At 49.1% G+C, this 13,164-nt stretch overlaps 1 protein-coding gene across 1 annotated transcript in view; it reads right to left on the bottom strand.

Annotated features, from left to right (window-relative positions):
* Positions 1–10,622, bottom strand: part of COL6A3 (collagen type VI alpha 3 chain) — a 78,625-nt gene extending 68,003 nt beyond the window's left edge. The window contains exon 1 of the mRNA XM_041766094.1: positions 10,440–10,622. The gene's annotated coding sequence lies outside the window, so the exon portion shown is untranslated. The remainder of the gene's footprint in view (positions 1–10,439) is intronic.
* Positions 10,623–13,164: the final 2,542 nt, after the last annotated feature.

Raw genomic sequence — 13,164 nt, 5'->3', positions numbered from 1 at the left:
AAGATGGACTAAAGACCTAAACATTAAGACCTGAAAGTATAAAATTCCTAGAAGAAAATGTAAGGATCTTCATAACATTGAATTTGGCAATGATTTCCTGGACACGACACCAAAAGTGTGTGCAACGAAAGCAAGGATAGACAAATTGGGATTAGATCAAACAAAAACTTCTGTGCAGCAAAGGGAACTATCAACAGAGTGAAAAGCAATCCACAGAAGGGAGAATATATTCTCAAATCATGTATCTGACAAAGGGTTCAAATCTGGAATATATAAAGAAATCCCACAACTCAACAACAGTAACAAATAATAATTATCTGACTTAAGAATGGGAAAAGCGCTTGAATAGACATTTCTTTTTTTTTTTTATTTATGATAGTCACACACAGAGAGAGAGAGACAGGCAGAGACACAGGCAGAGGGAGAAGCAGGCTCCATGCACCGGGAGCCCGACGTGGGATTCGATCCCGGGTCTCCAGGATCGCGCCCTAGGCCAAAGGCAGGCACCAAACCGCTGCGCCACCCAGGGATCCCTGAATAGACATTTCTCCAAAGAAGATACACCAATGGCCATTAATCACATGAGAAGATGCTCATGACTCATCATCAGAAAAATGCAAACCAAAACCACAATGAGCTATCACCTCACACCCATTAGAATGACTACTATCAAAAAATAGTTAACAACAATTATCAGTGAGGAGGCAGGAAAATTGGAAACTTGGTGCCCTGTTGGCTGGAATGCAAAATGGTGCAGCCACTATAGAAAACTATATGGAGGTTCCTTAAAAAGTTAAAAATAGAATTACCATATAATCCAGCAATCCCACTAAAGAGCATATGCCTAAAATAACTGAAACGGGGTTGTGAAGAAATATCTGTACGCCCAAATTTGTTGCAGAATTACTTACAATAGCCAAGAGGTAGAAGCAATATAGACGCCCATCAATGGATGAATAGATAAATATGAGACATGCATACAGTGGAGTATTACTCAACCTTAAAAAAGGGGGGGGAATCTATCCTATGTGACATCATGGCTTAACCAACCACACCACCCAGGTGCCCTGAGGACATACACTTTAAAACAATGTAAAAGTACATTGCAAGGGTATTATCCTTGATTCTTTCTATTAAAATTAAACATTGGATTTTTCTATCATCAAAATGCATCCTACTGGAAAACTGTTTTATGGAAAGATTGTCCACGTCATTTAAATTCTTTCAAAAAATATAGCCAGTTCTTTCTAAAACAACCTGCAATATTGTAATAGGTCAAAACCTTTTTTTAAATATGGCATCCACAAATTTCAAAAGACCTGTCAACCTCCCACAAATGGGTGCGCAATTGTATCTGTGTATAAAGGGTTTTCTGAGAGTGGGGTCCATGGTCGCATGTGACTCTGAAAGCATCTAGTCTACCTCCCCACTAAAGTGTAAGCACCATAGCATCACTGCTTCCATGAAAAATTTTAATACAAATCTTTCAGGGTGTCCAGCTCAGTTGTTTTAAATATTTGATTGATGCACAAGATACATGATTAAGAATTAGAGCAAGAGAAAAACCATAGGGCCTCATCAGTAATCACCGGAGCCATGCACTCCATGTGGAAAAGAGCAGGACGGGAGACAAGATCTGCCCACCCACTGCTGGGTGTGGGACGGGAGTATCACCGGTCTCCCGAAGGCAACCTTCATAAACAGGGGACACTGGGCGTTCAGCAGTTTGCCAACAGCTTTTTAATCATCCCTCCATCTTCCACAGCATCACATCTAAGAAGTCAGATTCTAAGAGGAATCCACGAATCCTCTCATACATTAAACCCTGAGTAGGGTCTCTATTGAGAAACTCTAAAATAATTTTCCCATCTTCGATAAGGCTCAAAAAAAAAATCTAAACTGTAATGAGATGAAATCTCTAACGTCTTCCTGAGGCATTACTCACTTCAACTCTCCTCTAAGGAAAATGAATTTTAAATTGGTTGAAAATGACACGTAAAATTTATTTTATTTCCGAGATATTCATCTTTAGAAGAGTAACCCCATAAAAGAAGTGCTACCCATTGAGAACACAAAGTAACGAAGTGAGTGTGCAGGGCGCAAGAATTATCTTTTCTAAAATCTACCCAGATATTAAGGAGAAGGGAAGGGAGGGGCGGGGAGGGGAGGGCCATGAGGACAGAGGGTAAAAGCTCTTCCTGTCCTAGAGACGATGCTTGTGTTACCCAAGCCCCACTCATGACCGATGAGCTCACGTGGTTTGGCCGAGCTGATTCCCAGGTGGGGAAACTGCCTTGGGTCCCACACACTTTTCTTGCCATCATGCTTGGGAGCCAGTCATGTGGTTCAAGTATTCCTAGCCCAGCTGTTGAATATTTGTTAATGTTTCTGTTTGCAATTAAATCTATTCTATTTATCATGTCATGCAGTCCAAGTTTTTTAAGTGAAGTTGTTAAAAGATGTCAAACCTCATCTTCCCACATGATCACCGGGCTTGCTCATATTAATAAGGGAAATGATGCAGCCACTCCCTCATCACCCCAGCAAATAGAGACAAGAGGGCACAAGTAGTATTTAGGGCACTTCTATCTCGCCGGTGGGATTTCATGTCCTCCTTCCAACAACCCAAGGGCTGCACCCCGCCCACCCCCTGCCCATTTTATAGCCGGGAAACTGAAACCAGGTGAGGCAACGCGCTGTGCCCAAGGTCACATGGATAAAACAAGTTAGAACCAGAATCCTCACCAAAGTCTGCATTTGCAAAGCCCATGGGAAGAATCCCAGGAAACCCTGAGAGACCATGCCCGGTCTGGCCCCAATCCCGAGGAAACTCCCCATCTCTTCTAGGGAAAAAATAGACTTCCCTGGGGACAGAGTCTGTGTCAATAGAATCCATTTGTGTGCCACCATTCTTTTAAATATGAAAGAAAAACCAGAATTGGCTGCTTGCAACCCTTGGGTGGGGTGAGGCGCTGCTTCTTCGTGTCACAGATTCTGTGTCCAGAAGGCAACAGATTTGATCATAGAACTTCATTTTCACTCTTATCTTTCCATTTGGCGTTAGTAATGCCTTTCCCTGCTCTGCCTCATTCTGAAGAGGATTCGAGGTGCCTTTCCATTTGAAGCAAAGATACCTCTTCTTACAAAGGTTGCCTCACAGAGACCTCGGACTCGCAATCGTACTGGGTCGTATTCCAAAGACTTTCCCAAGCTATTTTGCAACTCCATGAAATTAGTTTTCATAAAGTCTACTCAAAAGCTTTTTCATTTTCCATGTCTGGAAATCTTTTTTTAAGAAAGAGACACACACATGCACACAAGGAAATCATTTTGAAACAAAGGCTTAAATATATCCAGAGGCCTCATTTTGAGGGCATTTATCGGGTCTTCTCCGAACACGGCTGTTTTAAAGTCAGGCTGGTCCTCCTATCAAGTTCCGGGACTTCTGTTAACTCTGATGTCCTGTGGAAAGTGAGAGCTACGGAAATCGTTGAAGACCAGGCCGGCATGTGTCCTATCTGCTGTGAGAGGAGAAGTCACACTTCAGGAAACCCTAAGGGTCTTGAGTTGGCAGTCACCCTCCTTCTCCCTCCTTCTCTTACTCCCCTTCCCTTCTTGTAGGAATCCTGGGTAAGGAGTCCTCCTCACCTGCCCCTCACTGGGAGGAGGAAGTAAATAGAGGATTTTTTTTTTTTTAAGATTTATTTATTAGAGAGAGAGAGCGCACAGAGAGAAAGGGAGAGGGAAAGGGGAGCCCGACGTGGTGCTCGATCCCAGGACCCCAGGATCAGGACCCAAGCTGAAGGCAGACTCTTAACCGACTGAGCCACTCAAGTGCCCTGAAAAGCGAACTTATCAGGTCCTCTGTTAGGAAAGGAAGAAGGTGGAATTTAATGGATTCCTGCCACTTGAAAGAACTTTGGGGGAGTCCTCAAAAGCAAGTGCATTGGAACATCTGGAGAAACCGCCCCGCCCCCAAATCGGAAGGTGGTCTTTTAACTGTTTATTTTACAACTTGAACCTCATCTTTCCCTTCTGTGAAAATGCACAAGAGAGTATGAGCCGCGCATACGTATCTGTAAACCATTATCGGTTTGACCCAGGATCCGAACGTGTTTCCTGTGATAGCGAAATGTTAACTCTTCTGATTATGTGTGTTGGCTCGGCCTTGCTGCCACCCACCATGTCCTTGTTAGACACTCAGTAGCCAACCCAAGATCTTTCACCTCTGGCTCCTCCTGGTAAAATCAAGTAAAACGATACCCGTTCAGCAGCTCATGCATTTAAACAGAGCAATACAGAAAGGGGGAAGCTGTTTGGATGTCCCCCCTGCAAGTGGCCTCCTTCCTGCATGAGGTCATGTGTGAGTGTGTGCTGAGCACTATCGGGGTGAGCTTCCTTCCCCCCATAAAGGCAACCTGAAGAACCTCTCGATGAGCTGCCAGATATTTGGAAATTGATTTAAAAGACAGATTCCTAGGGTACACGGTAATAACCAAGAAGCAGAAGGTTCCACGTCTGCTGCAGCTGGAAAAGCCTGACACCACCATGCACATGTAGAAAACATCTTGCCCTCTTGAAGACAAGGCAGCCAGGCACGGCTTTTTCTCCATTTATACTGCTAATGATAAACATTCAGCAGAGGCTAGATCAGATTTAACATCAAGGCAGAGAGTACCTTCGAAAACACTTCAGAAGAAATTGCACAAACATCCGTCCCGCTCCAAGAGGCACGGGGCTGCTGCCCCAGGCTGGCACTGGCCTCCGCACCCCCCCCCAACCCCGCCTTCCCTGGCCACGGACTCTGCTGTGCCACTGCAGAATGACTCAAAGAGGCTAAAACGTTCTCACTCTAGTAAGGACAAATTAAACATTTTTGCTTTCTACTCTGAATCACCATCAAGTCTGGAAGAGAAAATTATTTTAAAATAGACTTTATAAAAAAAATTAAGTTGAAACGTCTAATTCAATATTATCCACACTGGACTTGGGGTAACAGCCTGGAAAAATTCTACTTCCTTACCTCTCTACCAGTAATGGTCGGCTAATCTCCCCAGGCTCACTTAATTTATGTGTAAAATAAGGCTAACTGATAGACACTCGGACAGATGGGGTCCTGCTACGATTTCCTTCCATCTGTTTCCCTGGGACTGACCGGGGCTGGGTCTCCCCCTGACCCCATGACAAACAGAGAACCCCCCAGGGGCACATGGGGCAATCTGTGAGCCTCGGCCCAGCTGGCTCTAGCTCTGGGTGCTGGACCCAGGCTGCTGAATCAACTGATGAAGATTGCAGAAGAGAAAAACCAGTTTCCTGGAATGGCTTCCCTTGAGACCTGAGTCATCTCCAGCTGCTGTTCAATTTTTAATTTTCAAATTAAATGGACCCATGAGCTCTTGCCTTCCAGTGGCCAATTCTCGACGCTCTGGATCCGTGAAAACTAAATGTATAGTGCACCCCAGGGAAATTTCTCAGAGCTGGTTCCCACTGCGCTTTCCCCTGCCCGCCTGCACCCCCTCAACGGCCGTGAGTCTGAGCATTTAGGGAAGGCAGCGGGATCACACAACGCTAGAGGCGGCCGGACCCCCCCACAAAAGACTCACAATTTACCTTTGGGAAAGGGTTTGGCAAATTTTTTCATGTTTGTCTTATTTTTCTCCTCTTGAAGATTTTTTTTTTAAACAATAACTCTCTGCTAACTCAACTTAGAATACACTACTCCGTAGAAGACTGGTCAATGGGAAGGGGCGCCTTTCCTCACATGGGAGACCCTAAAATATTCTCTAACGGCTTTTACTTCCTTGCTATCCCTGGTCCCGGGTATCTGCTTACGGGCTCACATTAATATGGGCAGGAGCGCCCAGAAATGCTGACTGTGCTCTGCTACTAGAGCTGTGACCTCAGGCCAGTAAATCACCTCTCTGAGCGTCCGAAATGTCAAGGGCGTGGAAAGCATCCACCAAAGGAATCATTTTTTTGATATTGAAAATAGCCAAGTGGAAATCACATATTTGCCAAGCAGAGGGTGGAGTCTCCATCTCAATCTCCCCCTCCCACCCCGCAGCCCTCCTCAAGCCCCACAGCCCCCATGTACACCCGGGGAGCACTGCAGGGCTTATCAAGCTTGAACAAATATGGGACCACGGGGACCCACCAGAGGGTTAGGTACCTTCTCTTTGAGTTCTGTTGCTCAGGAGCCCGACTGTGGCTAGCTCAGGCCAAAAGCCTAGGCTAACCCTACGTCTGAGAGTCAGTAAGATATATATATATATATTTAATATATATATTATTATTATTAACAAAGATTTAAAATGGGACATTCATAATGATAGTCTGCAAGAATTCTTTAAAACAGGCTCAATCAAGTACGTTGCCTATTGGGAGAAAGTAGCAAAGGGCTGGCAGTGAAAAGTCTGGGGATTTGGGGGGAGTGACGGAATCAGCTCATCTGAACGTCATTCCTGCCAGTTTTAAAGTTCAGGAATCCTACCTGGAGACCGCACGGCCTGAAAATGCAAACTCGCTTGGGTTCTGAAGCCACTTACTGTCCATTTAAACTTTTCTCAGGAGATGAGGGCAAAATGTTTCTCTTATAAGCTCTTATTTGGTTAGTGTCCGTGTCGTGAAATTATTCGAGAGGGCAGAGTGCCTCATTTCAAGGCATAATTTCACCTCAGTGTCTGAGCACAGAAAAAAATGTAAAAATCCTAAATTTAGTTCTACTTCAGATATTACAGTCCCATTTAAAAATACATGTGTTAAAAAAAAATAAAAATAAAAATAAAAATACATGTGTTAAAAAAAAATAAATAAAATAAAAAATAAAAATAAATAAAAATAAAAATACATGTGTTTAAACAGTCTGAAGTTACCCGTGAGCCCTGCTGAGATGGCTATGGACCTACTGCCTGCAAACCCAGAACCCCACCCTGAAGGACTCCCACCCCTTGGAGATTTTTCTAGAGCTTGGAAGGATACACCGCCCTCTAGAGGAAAGAAAACCCGGCTGCGTGTTCAGGATAGGCTCCCCCCCGGGGATGAGGGTGCTCGCTCCTAATTTCATCTCCCGCCCAGAATTGAGCTCTGAAACCAGAAGGTGTTAAACGGGCACTGAGGGGGGCACTTAATGGGATGAACACTGGGTGCGATGCTATATGTTGGCAAATCAAACTCCAACAAAATAACATACAAAAGAAAAATTATGCTTCCAAAAATGGACATAATGTGGAAAGCCCCCATAAACAGGACGCTGTGCGTGCTGAGTGGGGGGCGATCATCCCCCATGCATTAGAGGAAGCAAGCAGCATCTTTTCCTTAAAGCGGAGGAGAACCTTCCAGAATTTTTACACTGGAAAGACAGACATCATATCTGGAAATGCGGGGGAAGAAGAGAAGCGTCCTTGTCTAGTTGCAAGCGGTCTGAATTAGCAGCAATTTTTTAAAGCTTCCTGCCTTGAAACTGGAATTATGTTGGGCCTCCATTTCCTCAGCTAGAGCTACTATCGGGATTTTTTTTTTTTTTCTAATGTCAGGTCACTCCTGGAGCTGTCGGCTGTTGGTGCCACGGCGGAGCGGCTTTTCCTGCCTGCTTTCCACGGCGAGGGCACCATGAGAGCCCGTGGGACCGCCGTGGATTCTTCTCCAAGACCTAACAAATCCTCTCGGGTTCCTCCGAGAAGAACAGTGACCGAAATGAATTGTCAAATAAAACTTTGGGCTGAGGTCATTGGCATGCCTGCGAGGCGGTCCCATGGGACAGACTTTGTGGCTTGCTGGTGACTTATAAACCCTAACTGTGGAATTTCACATGCAAGTGGGTGGTGACACAGGCTGCTGGTAGGGACCATACTTTATCTCCTTGTCTAAACATGCTGAGCAAGCTCACAGGCCGGAAGCTCCCCAGCAGGAACTCTCTAGCAACTTTCAAAAGGGACTGGATGGAGGACCCGAATGGCAAGCCGGCTTCCAGCAGTGCCCCCTGCAGCCCCCTGACCCAAAACTACCGTCAGACAGGGAGCTTCATTTGAGCCACAAATCAATCATTAGAGGGGTTTCTTCCTACTTGATCATCAGTGATGTGTTAGGTTCTAAGCTACAAAAATGACCGAAGGGGCTCCTGTGGACAGAATAAAGGGAGGTGCAGAAATAAAGGCATTTCTATCCAGAAAGATCTCCTATCAAAAATGCCCTGAAAACCTCTCGTTTGGACATTTGCCATATTTCCATCGGCTGAGACCCACAAGCATGGTGGGGTGGGGCACACATCCTTCCAAGAGCTGGAAGCCAAAGGCTAACCCTTCTAGAGGCTTCCCCGGCCACCTCCCAGGAAGGTGGGGTGGCCACTCCCTCCAATTCCCCCATAGGAAAAAGGCGGGATGGCCACACTTCTCCAGCTTGGTGTGGCCTTCTCCCCCAGACCCTGTTCTCCACCCAATGTCTCTGCTGGAGTTGGGGAAAGAGAAAAATAAGACTCGCGGTAATGACAACCCCTGGCCTCAACAAAGATGCTCAAGACCACGAGACCATTCCTATATGTTGAGTTCCTACAAAAGCCCCTCAGCCTCCACATCCCTGTGTCTTCACCCTCGGCAGCAAGTCCAGGTTAAGAATGAAGTAAAGTACAAATGCCACCCCGGTGGCCCCCAGCCCCAGAGGTGGCCTGAATGAGGGAAGCCCACTCCGGTCCAGCACTCCAGTCCTGTAGCCCACGCCCCTGCCTGCCAGCAAGTTCCTAGCACCTTTTCTCCATATCTTGGAGAGTCCGAGGGAGCATAAACCCATTTCCCCATTACTTAGAGTAGAATAGGACAGAAGAACGCTGTCCTCTGGGGGGAACCTAACACATGGCCCGTTCCAATCCAGATGTAAATCAGCAATGGGATCCTCCATTGCTGGGCCATCTGCTTCCCTGAAATGGTGAAGATCTCAGCCACCCACTGGTTCTGCAGCCTCTGCAAGTGATTTAGCATCTCAGAGCCCCCGCCTCGGATTCTGCATCTTCCAAACCAGGGAGCCACACCTCAGTGGCTTCCAACCAAGAATCTCTGCCATTGTCTTTGGCCCAGCAAAGAACTCAGAAGTTCTGATAATGTCCAGCAGCCAACTGCTTTGCAATATAACTTCGGTCAGGACCCAAGAATATTTGATTTTTAAAGCCATTTCTGTCTCGATTTTTTTGAAGTCTTAAGAATGGGTGCCCTGGGGGACACCTGGGTGGCTCAGTGGTTGGGCATCTGCCTTTGGCTCAGGGCGTGACCCCGGGGTCCTGGGATCGAGTCCTGCAGGGAGCCTGCTTCTGTCTCTGCCTCTCTCTATGTGTCTCACGAATAAATGAATAAAATCTTTAAAAATAAAGGGCAAGGGGAAGAATGGGTGCCCTGGGAGGTTGAGAAGGATCTGCCCAAGGGCTCTGAGCACCTTTGCAGCTCTCAGATCCTACACTTCTTGGGTGGAGAGAGCTGTGTGCTGGGTGAGAAGCTGGCTGGCATGGGTCAGCACCCCTGCGCTCCCTCTGGGAGCAGGACACACCCCTGCGCTCACAGCAGCTTGTTCTTGGACTCCAGACCAACCTCTAAGTGTGAAATGCTGATCTGTGTCACACTCCCCTGTACTCCCCTGGGCCCTCCCAGGGACCCCACCCTGGTCCACTCTCTAATGCTTGAAACCAGTCCCCAAAGCAGGCTGGCAGCTGTCAGGGAGCACTTTCCATCCTGGGCGTCCCAGATGGGCAACAGGCCTTGGGCTCCCAGCTTGGCACCCACACCCCATCTGGGCAACCCGGGCCGGCCTCTCAACCCCAGGAGCCCTGCCTTATCCACGGGGCCTGCCACCCCAACTCCAAACACCTTCTCCTCCTCTGACCTCGGCAGCTCCTTTCTGCAACCACCCCCCTCCCGGCCCAGGGCAGAGACTCCAAAGGTGACCTCGGGTTCCTGAAAAGAGGAAGCCCGGGTGGTACCGGTCGAGGAACTCTTGACCTGGCCCTGAGCCGGGGCACCAAAGTCACCCCGAGCCCCCGAGGACAGCGCATGCGAGGTCCCGGGGGGGAAGCCCACCTGCCGCACCCACCTGGGAGACAGCGGCTCCCAATGGGCTGCTGCTCCACAGGGAGCCCTTGAACCCTCACCAAGGCGCTTCTGCTAACCAAGCACATTCCCCCGGAGTCTGCGAGGGTGAGGGGACGTCAGAGGGCCAGCCGGGCATCCCGGCGGAGGGGCAAGCGCAGGATGGGCACAGCAAGCCCCCGGGCGCCCCGCGACGGCCGCCCTCGGCCAACCGGGGGAGCCCCGGGGCCACAGAGTGAGAGGAACACCCAGCGGATCCCCCGAGGGCCAGGAACACGTCTGGAACAGCGACCGCGAGGGCCCCCCAGAAGTGCTTTCCCGGGGCCCGTCTCCTTGTTGCCCGCAGGCTCCGGGAAGCAGACGGCGCACACTTACCCTGAGCAAATCTGAAGAAGGCTACGTCCCGGGCCTCGGTAGTCACCTAGGTTCGCATGGCTTTCCCCACTCGCGGCGGCTGCTTTCCTGTCTGCAGGAGAGGAAACCCTGGCGTCCTCGCCGGAGCCTGGAGCGCAGGAGAACTGAGTGGCCTTTGGGGGAAGACTGAGCTCCGAACTGGACCCGATCCAGGGATCCAGGCAGCTCCTCCTCCTCCTCCTCCTCCTCCTCCTCCTCCTCTCCCCTCCCCTCCTCCCGACCCCTCCTCTCCCCCTCCCCACTGTGGGCCTGACCCAACTGTAAATGAAAACCAGACTCCCTGTGCTCTGTTGCTTCTGGCCCCGGCTGCAGGCTGATGTCACCCACCGAATACTGTCTTCACCCTACAAGCCTTTAGCCGGACTCCTGCAAACCCCAACTCTTGAAAAGAAATCCACCTCTTCCACTCAGTCGTCACCTTTTGGGCTGGGCCCCTGGTGGCAAAGGGAATGAAGTTTAGAGGGTTTTTTTTTTTTTTTTTTTTTTTTTTTTCCCCCACGGGTATCCATGGTTTTCCTGCAGTGTTTTCCAACACCATCTGCAGGGAAAACAGGAAATGCAGTCTCCCCCTCCACCCTTACCACGCCCTCCCATTCCTCCTTGAAGTTTCTGAATAATCGAGACTGCTCCTAATAACCTCCCTTTCAAATAGAAAAAACCGGCAATTCACATCGCCTCGGCCTTCCGCCAAAGCAAAGCTCTGTGCAGCAGTAGTGAAAGGACAAGGATCTGAAGCTCCTTCTTTTTGAAAAGTTGTCTACACAATGATTCTGCGCGCGAAGCCGGTGGTCCCGTTCTAGGACACGGACGAGGTTTCCTTGCTCAGAGTTACAAGAAAATTCTTGAGAAACCAATTGCCAGGCTTTGCACGTTTCTCGGCACTTTGACTCACGTTATCTCATTTCTCCCAAACATCTACCACTGCAGCCCCTTAAATAGATATATTTGTCTCTCTCTCTTTTTTTTTTTTTTTGTTAGATGAGATTATGGTCTCATTTTACAGGTGAGAAAAACCAGGGATCGTAGCAGCACTTGGTCAGAACCCCAGCCTTGGGCACGCCCGCACCTTCCCTGCTCGCCGGCACGGACCCTTGGTGAGATTCACGGGAAATATCAAGATCCCTCTGATGGACACTTTGGACTTTGAGATCTTTCTGGAGCCGAGTGTGGACAGTAGAGGTATCATTAAGTCATTTCCACAGACTATCCCGTTCAAGTTTGGGGAAGTCAGGGACACAGCACCCGGAGACCGTGCCTGCTGCTGGACGGGGTGGACAGGTGGTCAGACAGGAGCCGCAGCCACAAATGGGTGACACGTAGAAGCCCAAGGGCACGCCATCCTGGCTTTGTGGGTCTAACACCTGGACAAGGATCCCTGGGTGGCTCAGTGGCTGAGCGCCTACCTTCAGCCCAGGGTGTGATCCTAGAAACCCAGGATCCAGTCCCGCATCAGGTTCCCCGCACAGAGCCTGCTTCTCCCTCTGCCTGTGTCTCTGCCTCTCTCTGTGTGTCTCTTGTGAATAAATAAATAAAATCTTAAAAAAAAAAGCACACACACCTGGACAGACAAAGAGCCAAAGGTGTGCAATAGGAGCTCTCCTCTTCAACTTCTGCCCAGGGGGTCCCCTGGGATCACTATGGTGCAGTTGCATGGGTTTGCCCCCCCACCTCATGGAGCAAGGCTGCCAGGACCACCCAGCATAAACCTAGTAGGGTCCAAACCTGCCCTTCCAACCAGGTGGGAGGAGTCCTCCTGATGACGGGCAGGAGCCCCCAGCAGAGATCACAATGTCCGTGACCCAACAGCCCCGCTTACATAAGAAGAAGAGACTTGGGGCATCTGGGTGGCTCAGTTGGCTGGGCATCCGCTTTGGGCTCAGGTCATGATCTTGGGGTCCTGGGCTCCAGCCCTGCGTCGGGCTCTCTGCTGAGTGGGAAGTCTGCTTCTCCCTCTCCCTCTGCCCCCTGACCCTGCTCATGCTCTCTCTGTATCTCTCCCTCTCTCTTAAGAAAAAGAAAAGGACAGAAAAAGGAAAGGAAAGAAAGGAAAGGAAAGGAAAGGAAAGGAAAGGAAAGGAAAGGAAAGGAAAGGAAAGGAAAGAAGAAAGGAAAGGAAAAGAAAAGGAAAAGAAAAGGAAAAGAAAAAGAAAAAGAAAAAGAAAAAGAAAAAGAAAAAGAAAAAAAAGAAAAAGAAAAAGAAAAAGAAAAAGAAAAAGAAAAAGAAAAAGAAAAAGAAAAAGAAAAAAGAGAAGACCCTCGTAGCCTCAGGACCGCTGCCCGTCTGGGCCTGCCCTGTCCCCTCCTTGAGAACGCACTGTCCTTCAGAAGCGGCTTAGGGCTTGCTGCCCCCGCACCCCCAGGCTGCCTCTATCCCAGCTCAGGTGCCCGAGGGGAACCTGAGAACCGACCCCTCTATTCACAGGAGGCAGCAGCACTCTGCTCCCGCAGTGCCGGGGCCTCGCCCCTTCTCGGGGGCCCTAGAGTTCAGCTCGCAGAATGTCTGGCTGGGGCGACAGGGACAGAGGCCTGGATTGTCCCATTTCCCTGCCCACCACCTGTAGATGCAGAGGCTCTGAGCGGCAACCACACAGTCCATGCAGCGCGTGGGAAGGCGACATCCCACGAGGGGTCCCCTCTGCACCAGGCAGGTGCAGACTTGGGTCCCGGGCGGCTGGGACACCTGCTG

This window comes from Vulpes lagopus, chromosome 8 (assembly GCF_018345385.1).
Source record: "Vulpes lagopus strain Blue_001 chromosome 8, ASM1834538v1, whole genome shotgun sequence".
Taxonomy (NCBI): domain Eukaryota; kingdom Metazoa; phylum Chordata; class Mammalia; order Carnivora; family Canidae; genus Vulpes; species Vulpes lagopus.
This window is presented reverse-complemented; position numbering and strand designations above follow the sequence as displayed.